This window comes from Panthera pardus, unplaced genomic scaffold (assembly GCF_024362965.1).
Source record: "Panthera pardus isolate Hobbes unplaced genomic scaffold, ASM2436296v1 HiC_scaffold_12, whole genome shotgun sequence".
Taxonomy (NCBI): Eukaryota; Metazoa; Chordata; class Mammalia; order Carnivora; family Felidae; genus Panthera; species Panthera pardus.
In genome coordinates, this window is record NW_026526677.1 from 97,703,487 (window position 1) to 97,721,217 (window position 17,731).

The following is a 17,731-nucleotide window of genomic DNA, read 5'->3' on the forward strand; positions in this document are numbered from 1 at the left end:
CCACCTGGCTCTAGGACTTGAATGGTATCATCAGCCCTTAATGCTGCTCCAGATGTTGGGGAAGAGAATAGAACTTGACCTTCTCATCATTCTCCCCAGCTCCATTCATAAAAAGACTCTTCCTAGTTGTGACTAGGGATATCCGGGATTGGGGGGGGGGGGAGGGGACCCTAAGGACACCTTAGGGCATGTCCCTGGGCAGAGAGCAGGACTCAAGACTGGAAAACACGTACTCTCCTCTGGGGGGCATCTCCGCCTGACTCCATCTGGAACCTGACCACTGACACCACGTTGGGCAGGGCCACCACCATCTCTGGTCTGGATTTTGGCAAGACCTTCCTAACTGGTCTTCCTGCTTCTATCCTTGACCCTCTCCTCCCCCCGCCCCTACAAAAAGGGGTCAAGAGATTGCCAAGGAGATCCCTTTAAAACCCAAAGCAGATCATGTCCTCCTCTGCCGGAAGCCCTGCCATGGCTTCCCTTTCAAATCTTTCCGATGGCCCTGCACCATCCTGCCTCTGTGACGTCATCCCCATCGCCTGCCCCTCTGCCCTCTTCACCTTCACTGTGCCAGCCACACTGACCTCATTCCAATTCCTTGTGCCCACCAGGCATCTCCCCCCTTAGGGCCTTTGTACTGGCTGTTCCCTGCCTGGAGTGCTCTTCCTCCAAATACCTGCTTGGTTGACCCCTTTGCCTCCTTCAGTACCTCCCACATCTCACTCCCACCGCGACCCTCCTTGGTCACCTGCTCAGCACAACACCTGCCCCCCACCTCGCTACACCTGGTCCCCCTTACCCTAGTCAATCTTTAATTTTTTCCTCCTATTTCTCCCCTTGCAATATATTATCTAAGTTCCTTATTACATCTGCAATGGGAACTGTGTGTCCTGAGGGCAGGGATCTTGGTCCGTTTCATTCACTGATATACTCATACTCCAAAAACAGCGCCTCTACAAGGCAGGTATCAGTGAATATTTTTGGAGAAATGCTTTAGGAGAGAAAGGGCAGTTTCTGAGGAAGAGTCTGTGCAAGAGAGCAGAAAACCCTTCCTTCCTTCCTTCTTTCCTTCCTTCCTTCCTTTTTTTTTTTTTTTAATTTTAATAACACTTCCTTTCTTGATGGATGCCAGGATGGGAGGTCCCCGCCTGCCTCGGCCCAGCCTGGCTTTGTAGCTCATCTTCCCGTTCAGAGCCCGTCCGGGGCTCTGTGTGAGTCAGGATTCTCCAGAGAAACGACCAATAGGTGTAGATATAGATACATCGAAATGGAAAGAGAATTACGCCAAGGAGCTGGCCCACGTGATTATGGAGGCTGACAAGTCCCAAGATCAGGAGTGGGCCAGCTGGTGCCGCGGGGAAGCTGGCGGCGCCTTTCGGCTAAGGCTTCAGGCCCAGGAGGAGCCGATGTTTCCATTCAGATGGTAAATCCTCTCCACACATCCTCACAGACACACCCAGGATAATGTTCCACTAACTGTCTGGGCACCGCACACATGGCCCAGTCAAGTTGGCACATAGGATTGGCTCCGCGGGCCCTTTATCCGCCCCAGCCCTCACAGAGGGGAGGGAGAGCAGGACACGGGAGCCTCAGCGACAGGCCGCCTTCTACCAAGCGGGCAGTGCCGCCAGTGGTGGGGCCCGTTAGCACCACTGTTTCTCTTCTCCTGCTCTCCAGGCACCGAGAACCCGGGTGACGAGGAGACGAAAGATGGCTTAGAGCAACCTTCGTGGCCTTGGCCTCGCCTCTGTGTTCGTACCTGTAACATGGACTTCATATCTCACAGCCGCGGGGCTTACATGAGCAAATGCTTTGCCAAATATAAAGCATTTTGTGGGCCCAAGGTATGTGTCTTGCGGACTTTCTGCTCCCACTCGACTCTGGCAAATTCCTATCCCTGCCAAGGGAGGGGTTAAGCCTGCCTGCTTTATTTATTCAGTTCTCTTGTCCTAGGAGCAGCAACGAGGAGCGAGGCGTAAATAGAGCAGGTCCTTGAAAATAGCAGCAGTAACAACACATACATTTGAGAAGCTGGGCCGAGAACGGATGCTTGCTCCATCCCGAGCCCCTGGAGAGAATCATCAGATCGTTGGATTTCCCCACCCCTGTGGCGTTGCCCATGGGGAGGGACTCAACGTGGCAGATAGATATGATATCAGAGCGCTTCCTGTCTGGGGGCTGTGGAAGAACAGGTCTGTCGCAGGTGAGTTGTGTGCAGGCATACCTGGAGGCAAGGGGGTCAGTGGGGGACCCTAGCTCCTATCTGTCCAAAGCAGGCATATTCCCACTGGTGTTTCCCCACGGCCATTAGCATATCTCTTTCCCCCAGCCCTGTGCGGTTGGGAATGAGAAAACAGAAGGTACTTTCCTTTCTAGGTCTCCTTTCTGACTCCTCCATCCAGGCACTGGCTGAGCCAAAGTTCAGGTAGAAACTTGTCCGGCTGGATTGCCAAGATTGCCAAGGCCATCTGCTGTCAAGGTGTGACAGCTGTTTGACAAGATGGAGGATGGATGCCTCCGTCATGATCGTGGGTGCCAAGGGGCACGGGGCGTTTCGGCGCAGGGGCCTATCAGGGAGACGTGTGACCGACGGGAAGCTTGCGCTGGGGTGTGATGAAGTAAATATCTAGAAGACAGGAAGGCAGGCAGTCTCTGTCGTCCGGACCCTGCAGAGAGCAGAGAGCGTAGGCTCACCTCACCCTTGTCCCCTGGGAGCGTAACACCCCAGTGCCCCGTCCTTAACTACTCTGTTCCGGGGCTTCAGGTAGGGAGTGGATATGAAGCCGTTTGCTTCCGTGACATAGTCACAGTGGGGCTCGTTCATTTATTCGTGCACGTACTTAATATATATTTACCGAGAGCCTATTCTGCGCCTGGATGCTGGCACCGTTTCAGACGTGGGAATCCAAACCCTTTCGTCATGGAGCTTACGGTCTGGTTAGGGGACAACTGCATACATGTAAGTGTAAAGAGGAAAACTGGATGGATATGGGTCCGGGCCTTGAATAGGTCATTAAGTGGCTGTGTGACCTTGGGCAAGCTACTCAACGGCTCTGAACCTCAGTCTTCTCGTCTTTAAAGTCCAGACGATAAAAACACTGATTGCATATCGTTGAGAAGATCACCTGAAAGAACATGGATAGAGGACACAATAGAGTATTGGCCCGTGGTTGATGTACCCACGTGTGCATTATGACATCATGGTGACCCAATCTAAGGCTGGTCACAATTTATCCCAAGGCCCTGGGTGCTGTTTCACCTTCAAAAATGAATCTTTTGGCCTGGTTTTGTCTTTTTTTTTTTTTTTTTAAGTTTTTATTTTAATTCCACTTAGTTAACATACAGTGCTGTGTTAGTTTCAGGTGGCCTGGTTTCATCTTAATTCTATAACCGTTAAAGCTATGCGATTAAGCATGAGGACACACACACACACACACACACACACACACACACAAGCCATGCCAGGTCATGATTATCCCCGCTGGGTTGGGACCAAAAGAACCCAAACTTCATATTTTGCCAAAAGCTTTTACCTCTTCTCAGCCAGTTCTTTTCCACAGCAGAAGCCAAAGAGCCAAATGGCACAGTCTGAGTTTGCCAGCCACTGGCCAAGGCTCTGGCTGCTGGCACCCTGCTCTGCAGCCCATTGTGAGATCGCATCGGCTCCGCCTGGCATGGAAAAGGGGAGCTGGCGCTGCCCGGCCTGTAGGTGGGAGAGGAAGCAGGGGACGCTGGTTCTTGGCAGGCAAACCTGTTGCCGCTAAAACTTGGCACGTCTGGGTGGCTTTAGCAGTCCAGACAGAGAATTAGCACACAGCAACGCCAGTCTGGCTCCTTGGTACTGCCCATGGAAAGAGATTTCTTCCTTGGCAGGGAGATTGGTACATCGCAGAGGTAAATTTATGCGAAGGGGGATAAAGAGAATCCCAGCAGTTCTATGCCCCCCATCATCTAGGGAGGTTCTATACGGTGCTTTTTGCCAAACGTGTGGGAAACCTACATTTTCTGAGGTTTTCCAGCAGGCGTAACGAATGCCACTTCTGAGTTCTTGGAAATTGATTACGCTGGTGATGTCTCGAGGATTTCTCCTGTCTGCTCTGGGAGCGGGGTCTCCTACTGTCCCTTGATGGGGTGTGCAAGGACTCTGCTTTCCTTGGCCAGGAGGCAGATTGCTTAGCTGGACTCCTTTCTCTCCACCTGCTGACAGATGGTGCTGGGAGACCAGCATTCCAAGATCAGCACCGCCTTTCACCAGCCACGGGATGTGGACAAGGCGTTTAGGTTCCTCGGGCCTCAGTTGCCATCGGCCCCATCTATCAATGTGAAGACTGAGGCAGTGATACGGGTGAAAGCAAACTGTACACAGATACACCTCGAACACACGCAAGACATCGGATTGTGCTCTCCACAAACAGCCTTTTCACCAGACTGGCCTCCTGTGATGTTTTCTCATTCCGCCTTATTAAAAAGCTGCTTACTCGGGTAAAACCCTCAAGAGAAGCAAGATACCCACCCCGAGAGATCCCCACACCCCCCTCCCCCCCGGGCCCGTCTGTCTTGATCCATAGATTTCTCTGCACACGGATGCTCTCAGCCTCCTCCAAAGCCTGTCCCTGGGCAGGCACAGACTTGAGCAGGGGAAGGGAGAGCCAGAACGACTACAGAAACCAAAGATTAGGGATTCTGTTTCTATTCCTTTCTGGGTTTCCTGTTCTGAGATGGGCGAAGCAACGTGATTTATTTTTGACAAACGTATCTGCATTATGAATTATACTGGGGATGGAATTGTTACATTAAATCAAAGTTAATTTTCGACTTCTGTTCAGGGCGCCATAAATAATCAACTCCAGGGTAAGGTTATGGACTGAAGTCACCCAAATTATGCTAACGAGGTTGATTAAACTTTTGAATTCTAAGTTTCCGTAAGAATAACAATCAGTTAGCATTTACATTTCTGCCATGCCCTAGGATTTGCAGCTTTTTCTGAAGCTGCTATTAAATATAAATAATACCATTTTTTAAAGCCAAGTTGAGCCCTATGGGGCATATTTGATTCTGTTTCCTGGTGCTCGGCTCCTGCAGATGCGGTGGGGGCTTAGGCTGGAGTCTGAGGCGAGCAGAGGAGGTGGGGAGGGTGGGACAGAGGTGCCACAGGACTGTGCATTTGCATTTGCCTTGGAAGTACAAAGGGATTTTCAAGTTCTATCAGAGACAATAATTCAATTTTGCATCGGTCCATTTGGTGAGGAATGCCGGGAAGCTTTTGCCGAAAGTAGCCTTTAGAAATGCCACTCCCAGGAAACACTGGTTTCTGAGGTTTTGCACTTAGGATGAGGTACCATTTCTTAGCCTTTTCTGCTGGCATGCTGTGGGTCTGTGGGCCCATTGCATGAACTTTCTGGGCTCTGTGGTCCCTCTACAGGCTCCGGGGACCTTTTACAGGAGGCTGCTGGATTCCCTAGCGTAGCTCAAGAATGAGCAAAAGGGCCCAGTTGATTTCCAGCCTCACGTTTGGCCACCTGTTAGGAAAGCCTGCCCCAGGGATGCTCATCTCCTGACGTCTGCTTGAGGCCCAGGCAGCTGCTGTTGTAATGACAGGTCGGCTCAGAGGTTAGGCGGCTGGCGGAGTGGCTATTGTTTATCCCAGTTTCAATTTCATTGTCATGACAACCCACACAAGTCATTGTCCCAGCCGATGCCTCTGCGTGAAGGCGCGTCTGGGCTCACCCTGCCTGAAGGCGGAGGACCCATCTCTACACTTACGGGGCTGCTCCTTTCTTTGCTCCGCGTGTTCGGGGTGATCCTATTTTCTCCACCACTTACCTAGAAATCGTTTTTGAAAAGTGTCTCATTTCAACTGAATTTGGCCCGGAATGACTGGGGATGTTGCTGGGCCAGGGTTCGCTCTCCCGAGTCAGCGTTCTTGCAGGCTGTTTGGCTCCTGCGGGGTCCCCCCCACAGCTGTGGCCACTGGCGGTAGAGGGGCCATGGCCGTGGCCGTGGGTGCGAAATATGCCTGCTTCACGTTCATACCATTGGAGAGAAGGCCTCCCGAAAGTTCTGCTCCCATAACTCAGGGTGATGCGTCTCAGACTTGAAAACTGCCTTCGAGTGTCTTCCCAGCTACGGGTTGCCCCTCCTAGGAAATTTCAAGAGACAGATGGCTGGTGTTTCTGTTTTGCTCTATTGCTTTGAGAAATCCTGGAGTCTGTGTGGGGCTGTTGAGACACAAGCTCTGGATGTCAACATCGGCGAGCCTTGAAAGAATTGCCCTGGCAAAATGGGACACGTGTCTATTGAATTTCTCTTTGGGGCCTTCCCGTACTTTATGATTCCGAAAGCATACGTTCCTTTGATTTAGGGAAGGGGCCCGAAGAGGGGCTCTTCTCCCTGTTGGCTCGCTGATGATCAGTGGGGAGGAGGCTTTGGCCGGGTTTGCCCATGGCTGAGGGTTACCAGGCAGGCAGGCTTGTACTGGGAAGGCTTGTAACTTCCCCTATAGCTAGAGGACCACCTGTTGTGACCAAATTGATGGCTTATTTGCCTGAGTATAATGGTTCGGGGTATACACAACACACACACACACACACACACACATATATATATATATATATATTTTAAAGATATTGTCAATTGCTTTGCCCGAAAGAGAGAGGCAGTGAGGGACTGGGTTGCTAATTAAAAGTCTCCCAATCAAAGAAGGTTGTTATAAAGACAAGTGGATCCCGTGCTGTGGGAAACAGGGAAATGCTGAGGTTAGGCACCTCTCTCGTGGTGGGGATGGGACAGGACTGAGCTGGGTGGTGGGAGAGGGCAGAAGGCAGGCAGGGGAGTGGGGGACCAGGAGCCGAGCTAAGCAAATCTGGGGCCTGGGGAGAGGAACCCTTTTAGAAGGTGGTCAGGTAGGGGGCCCAGGCCGACATGGCTGGTCAAGCCAGGAGCCAGGAATCTTAACCGATTTCACCTTCACGCACTCCCCGGATCTTTTAGAGCACTTACTCTGTGCCGGGCACTATTCTGGGTCCTCATGAGTGAGTGGTGAGCAAAACAGACATAAATTCCAACCCAACGGAGCTCCATTTTCTGGTCGGGGAGCCCAATAATAAGCAGATCATTTAAGCACCAAGTGCATCAGATGGTAAATAAGGTCTACACTAGGGGAGGGGCATAGGGAGTGTGGGGTGTTGTTATTTATTTATTTATTTATTTATTTATTTAAATTTTTTTAACGTTTATTTATTTTTGAGACAGAGAGAGACAGAGCATGAACGGGGGAGGGTCAGAGAGAGGGAGACACAGAATCTGAAACAGGCTCCAGGCTCCGAGCCGTCAGCACAGAGCCCGACGCGGGGCTCGAACTCACGGAACGTGAGATCATGACCTGAGCCGAAGTCGGACGCTTAACCGACTGAGCCACCCAGGCGCCCCAGGGGGTGTTGTCATTTAAAATAGGGTGGTCAGGGCAGGCCCTTCTGAGAAGATGATGCTTCAGTAGAGAACTGCAGGAGAGAGCCAGAGCCCTGGGGATATCTGGGAGAGGCAGACCCAGACAGAGAGAACACCAAGCATGTACCCGCAGGCCTGGTGAGCCAGGGAAATAGGGAGAAGGCCTGCTTGGCCAGAACGGGGCCACAAAGTGGGGGGAACCATAGAGGATGCTGTCTGAAAACTAACAGGCAACCACAACACCCTGGGCTTTGCAGCCACTGCAAGGGAGGTTTGACAGGGGAGAGCTCTTACAGGATCCTTCTGGGTACTGCGTTCAGAACACATTGAATTGAGATTAGGTCCTCACTCTGTCCTTGTCCCCGGACTGGAGAAGGTCTATATGATTGCCAGATTATCTGTACCCTTCTAGGATTGGAACATTTCTAGGAAAACATTGAAAAGAACATGCCCCATGTTTGTACCGATGAGGGAGGAGGCTGACTTGGCTCAATCTGGGTATGACTCCGGCCTCATCTTCTACCCTGGCTTTAGGGGCACCCGCCATGGCCAGCTCTGATACCCAGGCTCCTGCCCTGGTCAAATTCTCCCAAGCCGCGCAGCCTCGCTTTGTGCCGTGGGGCTCCATGGCCACCTCCTTCCCCTGGCGGTGTGTCCACTCTGCCACATGGGCACTGCTGCCGGGCACAGAGGCTTAGATCACACCCCCCTCTTCTGAACTGGAAGAATCTATGCAACACCACTGTGACTAACTCAGATCGGTTTGAGGTCCAGGGCCCCCAGCCCTCTGACCTTAGACTGACTTCCATGGCCCAGCCAAGACCGGCTTGGAGCAGCCCAACCCCAGCGGTTAACAGTACCGATCGTCTCCCCGGTTTCCTTGGGAGTTTTAACCCAAGAATCCCCAGACTTGCCTATCAGATCTGAGTGCTCATTGTTTCTTCCATGGTCCAGAAAACAAGGCGTGTTGGTGCCATGCCCCAGGGTCATGGCCGCCTGTCCAGCCTCCTGTTCCGTAAGAGGAAGGACAGGTCAGCCACAGGAGCCGGAACCTGTCTATCCTCATGGGGGGCTCAGGAGGTTAGCCTTGCGGGTGTCAGTGCCATGAGAGGCTGGGCCCATACCACCCAGGGTCCCGCTCTAACATTTAAAGTATCTGTGTGATGTCGCTCGTTGGTACCCGGCGAAAGGGAACTCACCCTCTTGCCCGCCAAGGATGCGTCCAGGGGTGTACTTGGGGACGCTTCTAACTGAATTTCTTCCACACCACTGACAACAAGGCTTTGTGAGTTCCCGACTGAAGACAGATCTGAGCTGGCAGAATCAAAGGAAGTGGGTTTAGGAAAGGATCCAAATTACACTGACGGAGATCCCGCTGCTCTTCCGAGCAGTCCAATACCCCCTTTTGATTGAACAGGCTTGTTATTAAAAATGCATTTAAAAAAAGGAAATCGAAAGCAAATCCCTTCAAATAAGATTTCAGCCTTGTCTCAAATCCAGGGGTTTCTTTGGAGGTTCTACCTTCTCACGCTCTGTACGGAGCTGAGCTGGGAAGATCATAGCCCCCAGTCCCCCGAGGGCGATGACTCAGGAAGGCAGCTATCAGTCTGGTTCCCTGAGATGGGTGTGCAGGCTCCCTTCCTTAGTTATTTTCTGGGCTACTTACATAGGGGAGGTGGTCACTTAGACTGCGTTGAAGGTTGGTCCACCAAAATTCCCATTTCCCTGAGGGCTGAACCTCCTGCTGACGTGGAGCCTGGGACTCAGTAGTAAGTTCCTATTCACCGGCCTCAGACCTCAACTCTTCTGTCTACTCCATCCCCTAACCTTGTTGCTTCCCACCCCCCTCTGGACCACTTTCACTAGGAAGCTCTTCCTTCCCGTAGTAGGGAAAACCCCCCACCTGCTTCCATATGACCTGGATTCACCCTTAATCTGCTACCCCCTGCAAGAAAGAGAAGGGGCCAGGGGGCCTGGGGGGCTCAGTCGGTTAAGCCTCTGACTCCTGATTTCTGCTCAGGTCATGATCCCAGGGTCACGGGATCAAGCCCCGCTTTGGGCACCACGCTGGGTGTGGAGGCTGCTTGGGATTCTCTCTCCCTCCCCCTCTCTTTCTGCCCCTCCCCACCCCTCAGGCACTCTCTGTCTCTGTCTCTCAACATAAGTCAATAAACATTTATGAACAAAAAGACAACAACAACAAGAGAGAAGGAGCCGGAGAGGTGTGCCAGCCAGGACAGTGTTAACTTTAATCCTACTTAATTCCAATTCCATGATGAAAGGCTCACTTTGAGACTTGATTGAGGTGAGTTTAGGTCAAATAAGAGAAGGTTTCATTCAGCCCCACAGCCATTTATTCGTCAAGCATTCAGAGCCAGGCACAGAGCTTGGGGCTGAGGGTCAGAGGTACAATACGTGGTCCCTGCCCTTTAGGGAGACAAACAGAAACAAATCGGAAGTGGCGACAATACGTGCAACCCGTTCTGAAGTCAGTGTGTGTCCAGCACCGGGGAGAACACACGAGGGGCCCCTGTAATGCCAGCGGAGGGGACACAGGGGGCCAGGGGATCACTGAAGAAACAGACTCCCGCCTTGGGTTTCAAAGGCCTGAGTAATAAACTCAGGGAAACAGAATTATGAAACTCATTACCTCCCAGAGTGATCAGTAGCAGGAACCGTAACGGATCGCGATAGGATGGGAGAAATGCGCGTGGTTGTCACAGGAGGAAGCCTGCGCTGGACACCTGGAGGGGAGGGGCCGAGCCCCCGTTGCACCGGAAGGAATACTTGGCGAGACGCTCAGCGGCCCGGTGCCTTCACTTCCTCATCTGAAAAATGGGAAATAAAATAGCAATGCGTGTCCTGCCTGCCTCAGGGGGATGCTGGGAGCATCCGAAGTACCAGAGCATATGAACATGACAAAAAATGGTCAAGTGCAAGGCAAACATAAGGGTATTTTTAAGCATTTTATTTGGAAAGAATTTCAAACTCACAAAAGGTGCAAAACTAAAAATAGCGCAAAGAACAGCCACACACACTTCGCCCAGATTTACCGTATTATTTACAGTTTACTTTGTTCTAAGAACAGTGTACTTTCTCTCTCTCTTTATATATATATATATATGTATATATATCATGCACACATAGTTTTATATGTATATATGTCATACATATTTTTTTTCTGAACCATTTGTGATTTGTGGTAAGTTACATGCATTATGGCTCTATACCCCTAAACATTTCAGTATATGTTTCCTGAAGCTAGGGGTACTTTCTTACATGCCACAGTGTGCTTACCAACTTGATAGATGGGCATTATCTGGTGCATCACCCAGATTAGAATTTTTTTTTTTTTTTTGCTTGATCTATTAATAGCATTTCCCCTCCAGGACAGGTTCCAGGGGAGGCTCAGATATTGTGTTTGGTTGTCACGTCCCTTTCACTTCCTTTAATCTGAAACCTTTCCACAGCCCTTCTTTGCCTTGTAGGATATTGGCAGTTTTGAAGAATACAGTGCCCCCATTTTTGATTTTTATTTATTATCATTTATTTTTTGAGAGAGCACACGTGGGCGAGGGGCAGAGGGGCGGGGACGGAGGATCTGAAGCCGGCTCTGGGCTGACAGGCTGACAGCAACGAACCCAACCCCGTATGGGGTCCAAACTCACAACCTGCGGGATCATGACCCGAGCTGAAGTTGAACGCTCAACCGACTGAGCGGCCCGGGTGCCCCGCCCCCATTTTAAAAATAGGCTGTTTCTCATTCTGTGTTTGTGTGCCAGTTTGATTAGGCTGGGGTTGTGCATACTTGGGAACAAATCAATGTACGCGATGCTGCATGTTTCTTGGGGTATCCCATCTGGAGGCACATAACAGCCATTTGTTCCTCACAGGTGATCTTAGTTTTGATCATCCAGTCATGTGTTGCCTGATTTCTCCACTATTAATTACCATCATTTCCCCCCACCTTTGCAGCTAGTAAGCAGTCTGGGAAGAGAAGACCATTTCTTGTCAGAATTTTCGCCTAGATTTAATATCTACTAATGATTCTTGACCGACTCAATCCATCTTTACCAATGGTTGTAAAATGCTAATCGCCCAGCTCTAATGTTCTCTCTACATTTATGTGTTTGTCCTCAACATTCTACTGTAAGCAAGAGCTGATCTACTATTGTCTATCTATCTATCTATCTTCCGCCTATCTATCTATCATCATCATCTAAATAAATAAATATCTATTATTGATATGGACTCATAAATTTCCATTTTTTCGGTGGTTCATAATTCATTATTCTAGCCCATTATTTTGTTGTTGTTCAAATTGTCCAGTTGGGGCCAGTGGGAGCCCCAGCATGGTGGCTCCTCTGTTCTGTGACATACCCCATCATTTTTTATTGTTGTTTTTTCTTGAGCAATTCCTTACTTTGTGGCATAAGATGTTCTAGGCTTGTCTTGTCCTTACTCTGCTCTAGTCCTAGAATCAGCCACTTCTCTGAGAAGTCCTGGCTCCTTTTAGAGGGAAAATGGTATTAGAGACCAAGATCTGGGGGCTGGGTGTGCTCATTGCTGCCGGGGTATCTTTGTTTCTTGGCCCTTTCAGTGGTTGAGCTAGGAAATATGTGCACGAATATACAAATACACACACAAATATGCATACACATATGCACCTGCCTGGATTATGCACATGCATGTAAACATTCATACACATGCACACATTTGTAAAATCACAAGGTCACACCAATACTTGAATTATAATTCAAGTCTCTTCACACAGGGTTCTTCTTGCCTTCCCACTTTTATATTTGTATAGCTTTTTTTCCTTAGTGAGAAACATGCAGTTCATTCCACTACAGTAAACTAATCTCTAAAGAACTTGGGATTTGTCTGTGCTTGTTCCCCTGCTCCCCTCCTCTGCCATCCCCAACACACACACATACTCTATCCTGCCCCAGGTTAAGGGTAAATAGTGAAAAACTATTTTCATAAGTTACTTGGATTAGTTCTTTTCTCTTTCCTCCCCCTTCAGTGCGGCTATGATTCTCACCTGAAATATAATTAGGCTCACTGGTTTCACTCTTTGCTTTCTTCCCATCTGTATGAATTTTAATTCATTTTTGGAATTTGTAGATTATTGACATGGTTACAAAAGTCAAAATTATTTTTATTTTATTATTCTCTTAATGTCTATTTATTCTTGAGAGAGAGAGAGAGAGTCAGAGCACAAGTGGGGGAGGGGCAGAGAGAGAGGGAGACACAGAATCCGAAGCAGGTTCCAGGCTTTAAGCCATCAGCACAGAGCCCGACGCGGGGCTCGAACTCATGTACCTGAGATCATGACCTGAGCCGAAGTCAGACGCTCAACTGACTGAGCCCCCAGGTGCCCCAAACTATTTTTTTAAAAAAGATACACTCGGGGCGCCTGGGGGCCTCGGTCGGTTAAGTGTCCAACTTCGGCTCAGGTCATGATCTCGTGCTCTGTGGGTTTGAGCCCCGCATCAGGCTCTGTCAGGCTCTATGCTGACCGCTCAGAACCTGGAGCCTGCTTCAGAGTCTGTGTCTCCCTCTCTCTCTCTCTCTCTACCCCTCCCTTGCTCTCTCTCTCTCTCGCTCTCAAAACTAAATAAACATTAAAAAAAAATTTTTTTTTAAAGATACACTCAGAGAAGTACCACTTCTTCCCATAACGCTTCCACCTGATCTGTCTCAGTCTGCTCAGGCTGCTATAACCAGGGGGCTTAGAAACAATAGAACTTCATTTCTCGCAGTACTGGAGGCTGGAAGTCCAAGGTCAAGGCACCGATAGGTTTTGGTGTCTGGTGAGAGCCTGCTTACTAAGCTTCATAAGCTGTGGGTCCTTTTGGCTGTGTAGTCCCCTTCATGAGGGCTCCGCCCTGATTGCCTCATCACCTCCCAAAGGCCCCACCTCCCAATACCATCCCACTGGGGATTAGGTTTCAACATATGAAGTCAACCTCTGAGTAGACACACATGTTCCATCTGTAGCCCCATTCCTTCCTACTTCTTGTAGATAACCAACCTCATTATTTTCTGGTTTATCTGCCCTGTGTTTCTTTTGGAATCCGAAGCTGATAGATACATACGTTCTCTTATTTTCCCTTCTTTCTCATACAAAAGATAGGATTAAGAGACAAACCTTGTCGACTCTTGGAGCATGGACACAAACATGTCGGATGGATGGGGGGCTAGAGGGAGCACTGGGAGGGATGACACCCAAAGGAAAGCAGATCACCCGAGAGAATGACGGGGGGCACTCAGAACGAACTCACCTCAGAAATGCTTGTGCCACTCAATCCGTGTGCCATCCCTCGACTGAGTGATCAGATATATTATTCTTGTTTGCAAAGTCAGAGCTGCCATTGGGGTAGGAGCAGGGGGTGATTCATTGGAGCAGCGCCTGTTCTGGCCTGGGAAAGCCCTGCCATGGCCACCAGGGATGGGGGGCCATGGTGGAGGCCTTCCCCTGACTCTGTCCAGGGGAGAGGGATTGCTGCTTGACTAACTGGATAACATTTTAGGAACCAACTTTGTGTTACTCTTTGTGCTGTTTGTGTTACTCTCCATGCACAGCTTTGTGCTGTGTTACTCTTTGTGGTACTCCCTTTTCACTTTGCAAGAGCGACGGTACCGAGTTTCGGCTTCCCCGGTGTTGGCAAAATCATGGGCCGCGTTCCTAGTCTCTGACTTACGGCTTCACGACAGTAACAGCGGACTTGGTGGTGGCAAGATACTAGCAATAGAATGGAGTCCTAGAAGTGATGCCTCAGGGATGCTGCGGGCCCTGGGCCTTGGGTGGTAGGTGCAGAGAACAAGGCTAGAGTGGCCCTGTGCCCACCTGGGACTTCCCTGAAAAGTCTCAAGACTATATATAGCCATGACTCCCTAAAAGACCAGCCTTCCCGACACCACGCGGCTGGGGGCTTGGAGCACTGAGATCAATGGGACCACCTGTTAACTTCCTGTGACATTCTGGTTGCACTTGGAGGGAGAATCAACACCTGCCTAGTAACAGGTGCTCAGCTCAGGGCCTGTGGGCTTGGATTCCAGGGAGCCTGACGCCCTGAGCTAGGGAGGTAGGAAATGGGGTCCAAGGCTCCTACAGCCCTCCTCACGGAGAACTTCCCGGACCCCTGTAGGAACAGCACCCCTGTCACCATCCACCTTCTGACTCTGACTTAGTTTTCCTCCTAGCAGTTTTCACTCCCCTGTTTGCCTACGTCTCTCCCATTACGACCGAGCTCCAGGAAGGCAGGGATCTCTGTTCTGTTCACTGCTGATTGTCCGTGCCTAGAATGACACTGGGCACAGGACCAATATCTTGACAGACACTTGTTGGTTGAATACAACACTGCAGCAGCCAATGATGATGCCAATGACAAAAAAGGCCTAGATCCTTTTAGCAATGCTTTTTTTTTAAATATATGAAATATTTTGCTTAATTTAAATAATATCTTTAAAATTAAAATGTATTATTCTTTAAAAAAAATTAATTGTTAATTGTTTTAAAGGTAAAGAATGATTCCGAAAGATAAAATATAACATCATTGGTACGCTATAGTATGGCCTAAATTGAGCCATTTGCAAATGTTTGGGTTTTATTAAAATTCACTTATTAATTACTAGAAAATTATTTACCTAAAATATTATTATTTTTTTATTGGACTGATTGTATATATATAGTTCAATATAAGAACATTTTTACTCTCTGTGTTTCTTTTCTGTACTTTATTATTATTTGTTTCATTTCATGATTATTACTGCAAATAACTTTGTTGAATATAGAAAAGGTTTTTTAAAAAAAATCCACTCTGAGGGGCGCCTGAGTGGCTCAGTCGGTTAAGCGTCCGAATTCGGCTCAGGTCATGATCTCACGGTCTGTGAGTTCGAGCCCCGTGTCGGGCTCTGTGCTGACAGCTCAGAGCCTGGAGCCTGCTTCAGATTCTGTGTCTCCCTCTCTCTCTGCCCCTCCCCTGCTCATGCTCTGTCTCTCAAAAATAAGCAAACATTAAAAAAAAATTAAAAATCCACTCTCAGTGTGGAATGTGTTAGGGATGCCACTGAATATACCCACAGGAAACAAGTCCTTCTTCTGATGTCCCATCTCTGGGAACAAGGACCTATGAACCGTAGGACCTATGTCCCATCTCTGGGAACAAGGACCTATGTGATGGACAGGAGGGATGTGGGGGAACCTTCTAGGGGCGGTTGAGCCCTGCCATAAAGTGGGACAGCTGGGGTGAACATATCTCTTGGGTGAAAGTTACCCTAGGATCCTATAGTTAAGATACAGATCAGCTGCAGTAATGTTGTACCAAAATCCAAAATAATAGTGGCTTATACCAAATAGTTTCTTTCTCTCTCCTACCACAGGGCTGGTAGAGAAAGCCAGGCCCTTTTGATTTTGCTGCTCTGGCATCCCCAGCATTGCCCTTGGTGACAGTTAATCTTATGCATCAACTTGACTGGGCCAAGGGGTGCCTAAATATTTGGTCAAATGTTATTCTGAGTATTTCTGTGCTTTTAGGGGAGTTTAGCATTTACATTGGTAGAATGAGGAAAGCAGATTGCTCTTCCTATTGTGGGTGGGCCTCATTCAATCAGCTGAACGCCCAACCAGGACCAAAAGGCTGACCTTCCCTGGAAGAGGAGGCACTTCCTATACCCCTCTTCACGTGGGCCAAAGTGCCCCCTGCCCTACCCCCCCCCCCCGCCCCAGCTCTGCCTCAGAAGGGAGAAAGGGGAGGGCAGGGTATGTACCTTTTCTACCAGCCTTGATCCATAAGTTGCCTACATTACTTTTACGCACATCCCTTTGGCCACGGTTTCGTTGTGTGGCCACATAAAGCTGAAAGGGAGGCTGGAATTCCGGCTGTTATGTTGTTCAGCTAAAAATTCTATTACCACAGAGGCGGAGGAAAATGAATATGTAGTGACGATTGGACTTAGAAAATTCTAGAACTGGAATTTTCCTCTTTCCTACCCCTGAAGATGGTAACCCAGCAGCAGTTAATTCATGCTCCTGGAAGGGGCCCGGATATCACATCCATCCTCAGGGAAACTGCTCCAACTGTTAGAATATCCTGCCTTGGGGCTAGGGAGGAAAAGAAGGGCTAAGAAATTTGTGCAGTCTCCTTTTTTGCCCGGCTGCACCCCCAGATGGGCATTTCCCCCTCTTTTTTTAAGCAATGTGGCTGTGCTCACTTAACTCAGCCGTCTTTCATGGATGAATTAAGGGGGACGAGAGTAAGCCATTGTTTCCCAAACTTGCTGTAAGACCCACTCTGGGTGTTGGTAAAAAGTGCACGTACCGATCCATCCTGGAGATCCCGCTCTTTGGTCTGGGAAAGAACCCAGGAATCTGTAGGTTTAACAAACTGCCCATGTGATTTTTAATCAGGTAAAATGGGGAAACTCTGGGCTATTTCCCCCAGCTTATCTAGAGTCTGTCCAGAACATGGAGATTTACTGCAAAGATATTCAGGACAACATTCCAGGACAGGAGCTGCGGCATGAGGCTTAGGCAGGAAGACGAGGTGACATGGGGGGGGGGGTCCAGGGTGGTTCCCCAAGGCCCCCCAAAGGCCAGCACTTCTCTTCTTTCCAGACTCTACCACCAAAAGGACTCATCTGCCTTCTCTTCTGTGGCTTCTCACTTCTCCCTCCCATGCCCATGGCTTTATTCTTTCCTTGTCCATTGACGCTGCGATCCTGCCTCGATTCACAAGACTGGGTCTAGCCCTGCTCGGGGATAGCACTGTGAAGTGTGGCAAGGAGAAATCTCTGGGAGATTTCTAGCCACCTTTGCCTTTCCCCGAGAACATTTACAAATAGAACTGACTCCTCCCAAGACAGGTACTTCCAACACCTCACCTTTCCATAGGACCTGGCAGTTTGCAAAGTACCTTCGTGCCCATCCTCAGCCATGGAGGCATCACCAGTGCTGGGTCTCTGCACCACTCGAGCCTGTGACATTCAACTTGCCACATTGCTTTTCCTCCTGCTTCCGTGAAACCTGCCTCACGGCTTCCTCTTCCTCGCAAGCCTATGAGTGAATTACGAGGCCCACGGGGCACAAGTGGAAGAGTTAATAGAAGGGACGCTTAGTCAAAGACCCTTTTACTGCACTTAGGAAGTTGACATTATGGAGTCTCCCTAGCTGTTGAGGAGGGGCTCCGAGGATCAAGGGAGGACTTTTCCTCCAGGCCTGTCAGCATCAGGCTGCCCTTCACCCTTCCCATCGCCCTGGGGCAGGGGTGAGGGGTGCAGC

General features: G+C 49.5%; 3 long non-coding RNA genes across 3 annotated transcripts; 1 reads left to right on the forward strand and 2 right to left on the reverse strand.

Annotated features, from left to right (window-relative positions):
• Positions 1–2,032: 2,032 nt before the first annotated feature.
• LOC109278508 (uncharacterized) lies at positions 2,033–3,373 on the reverse strand. Its single transcript, XR_002085695.2, has 2 exons — positions 2,856–3,373; positions 2,033–2,626 (listed from the first exon to the last, which is right to left on the reverse strand). It is a non-coding gene; the product is annotated as an uncharacterized LOC109278508 (long non-coding RNA).
• A 193-nt stretch (positions 3,374–3,566) lies between these two features.
• On the forward strand, positions 3,567–4,488 carry LOC109278509 (uncharacterized). Its single transcript, XR_002085696.2, has 2 exons — positions 3,567–3,894; positions 4,208–4,488. It is a non-coding gene; the product is annotated as an uncharacterized LOC109278509 (long non-coding RNA).
• Positions 4,489–8,661: 4,173 nt separating this feature from the next.
• Positions 8,662–16,427, reverse strand: LOC109278510 (uncharacterized). The gene is made up of 3 exons (XR_002085697.2): positions 16,222–16,427; positions 10,097–10,274; positions 8,662–8,760 (listed from the first exon to the last, which is right to left on the reverse strand). It is a non-coding gene; the product is annotated as an uncharacterized LOC109278510 (long non-coding RNA).
• Positions 16,428–17,731: the final 1,304 nt, after the last annotated feature.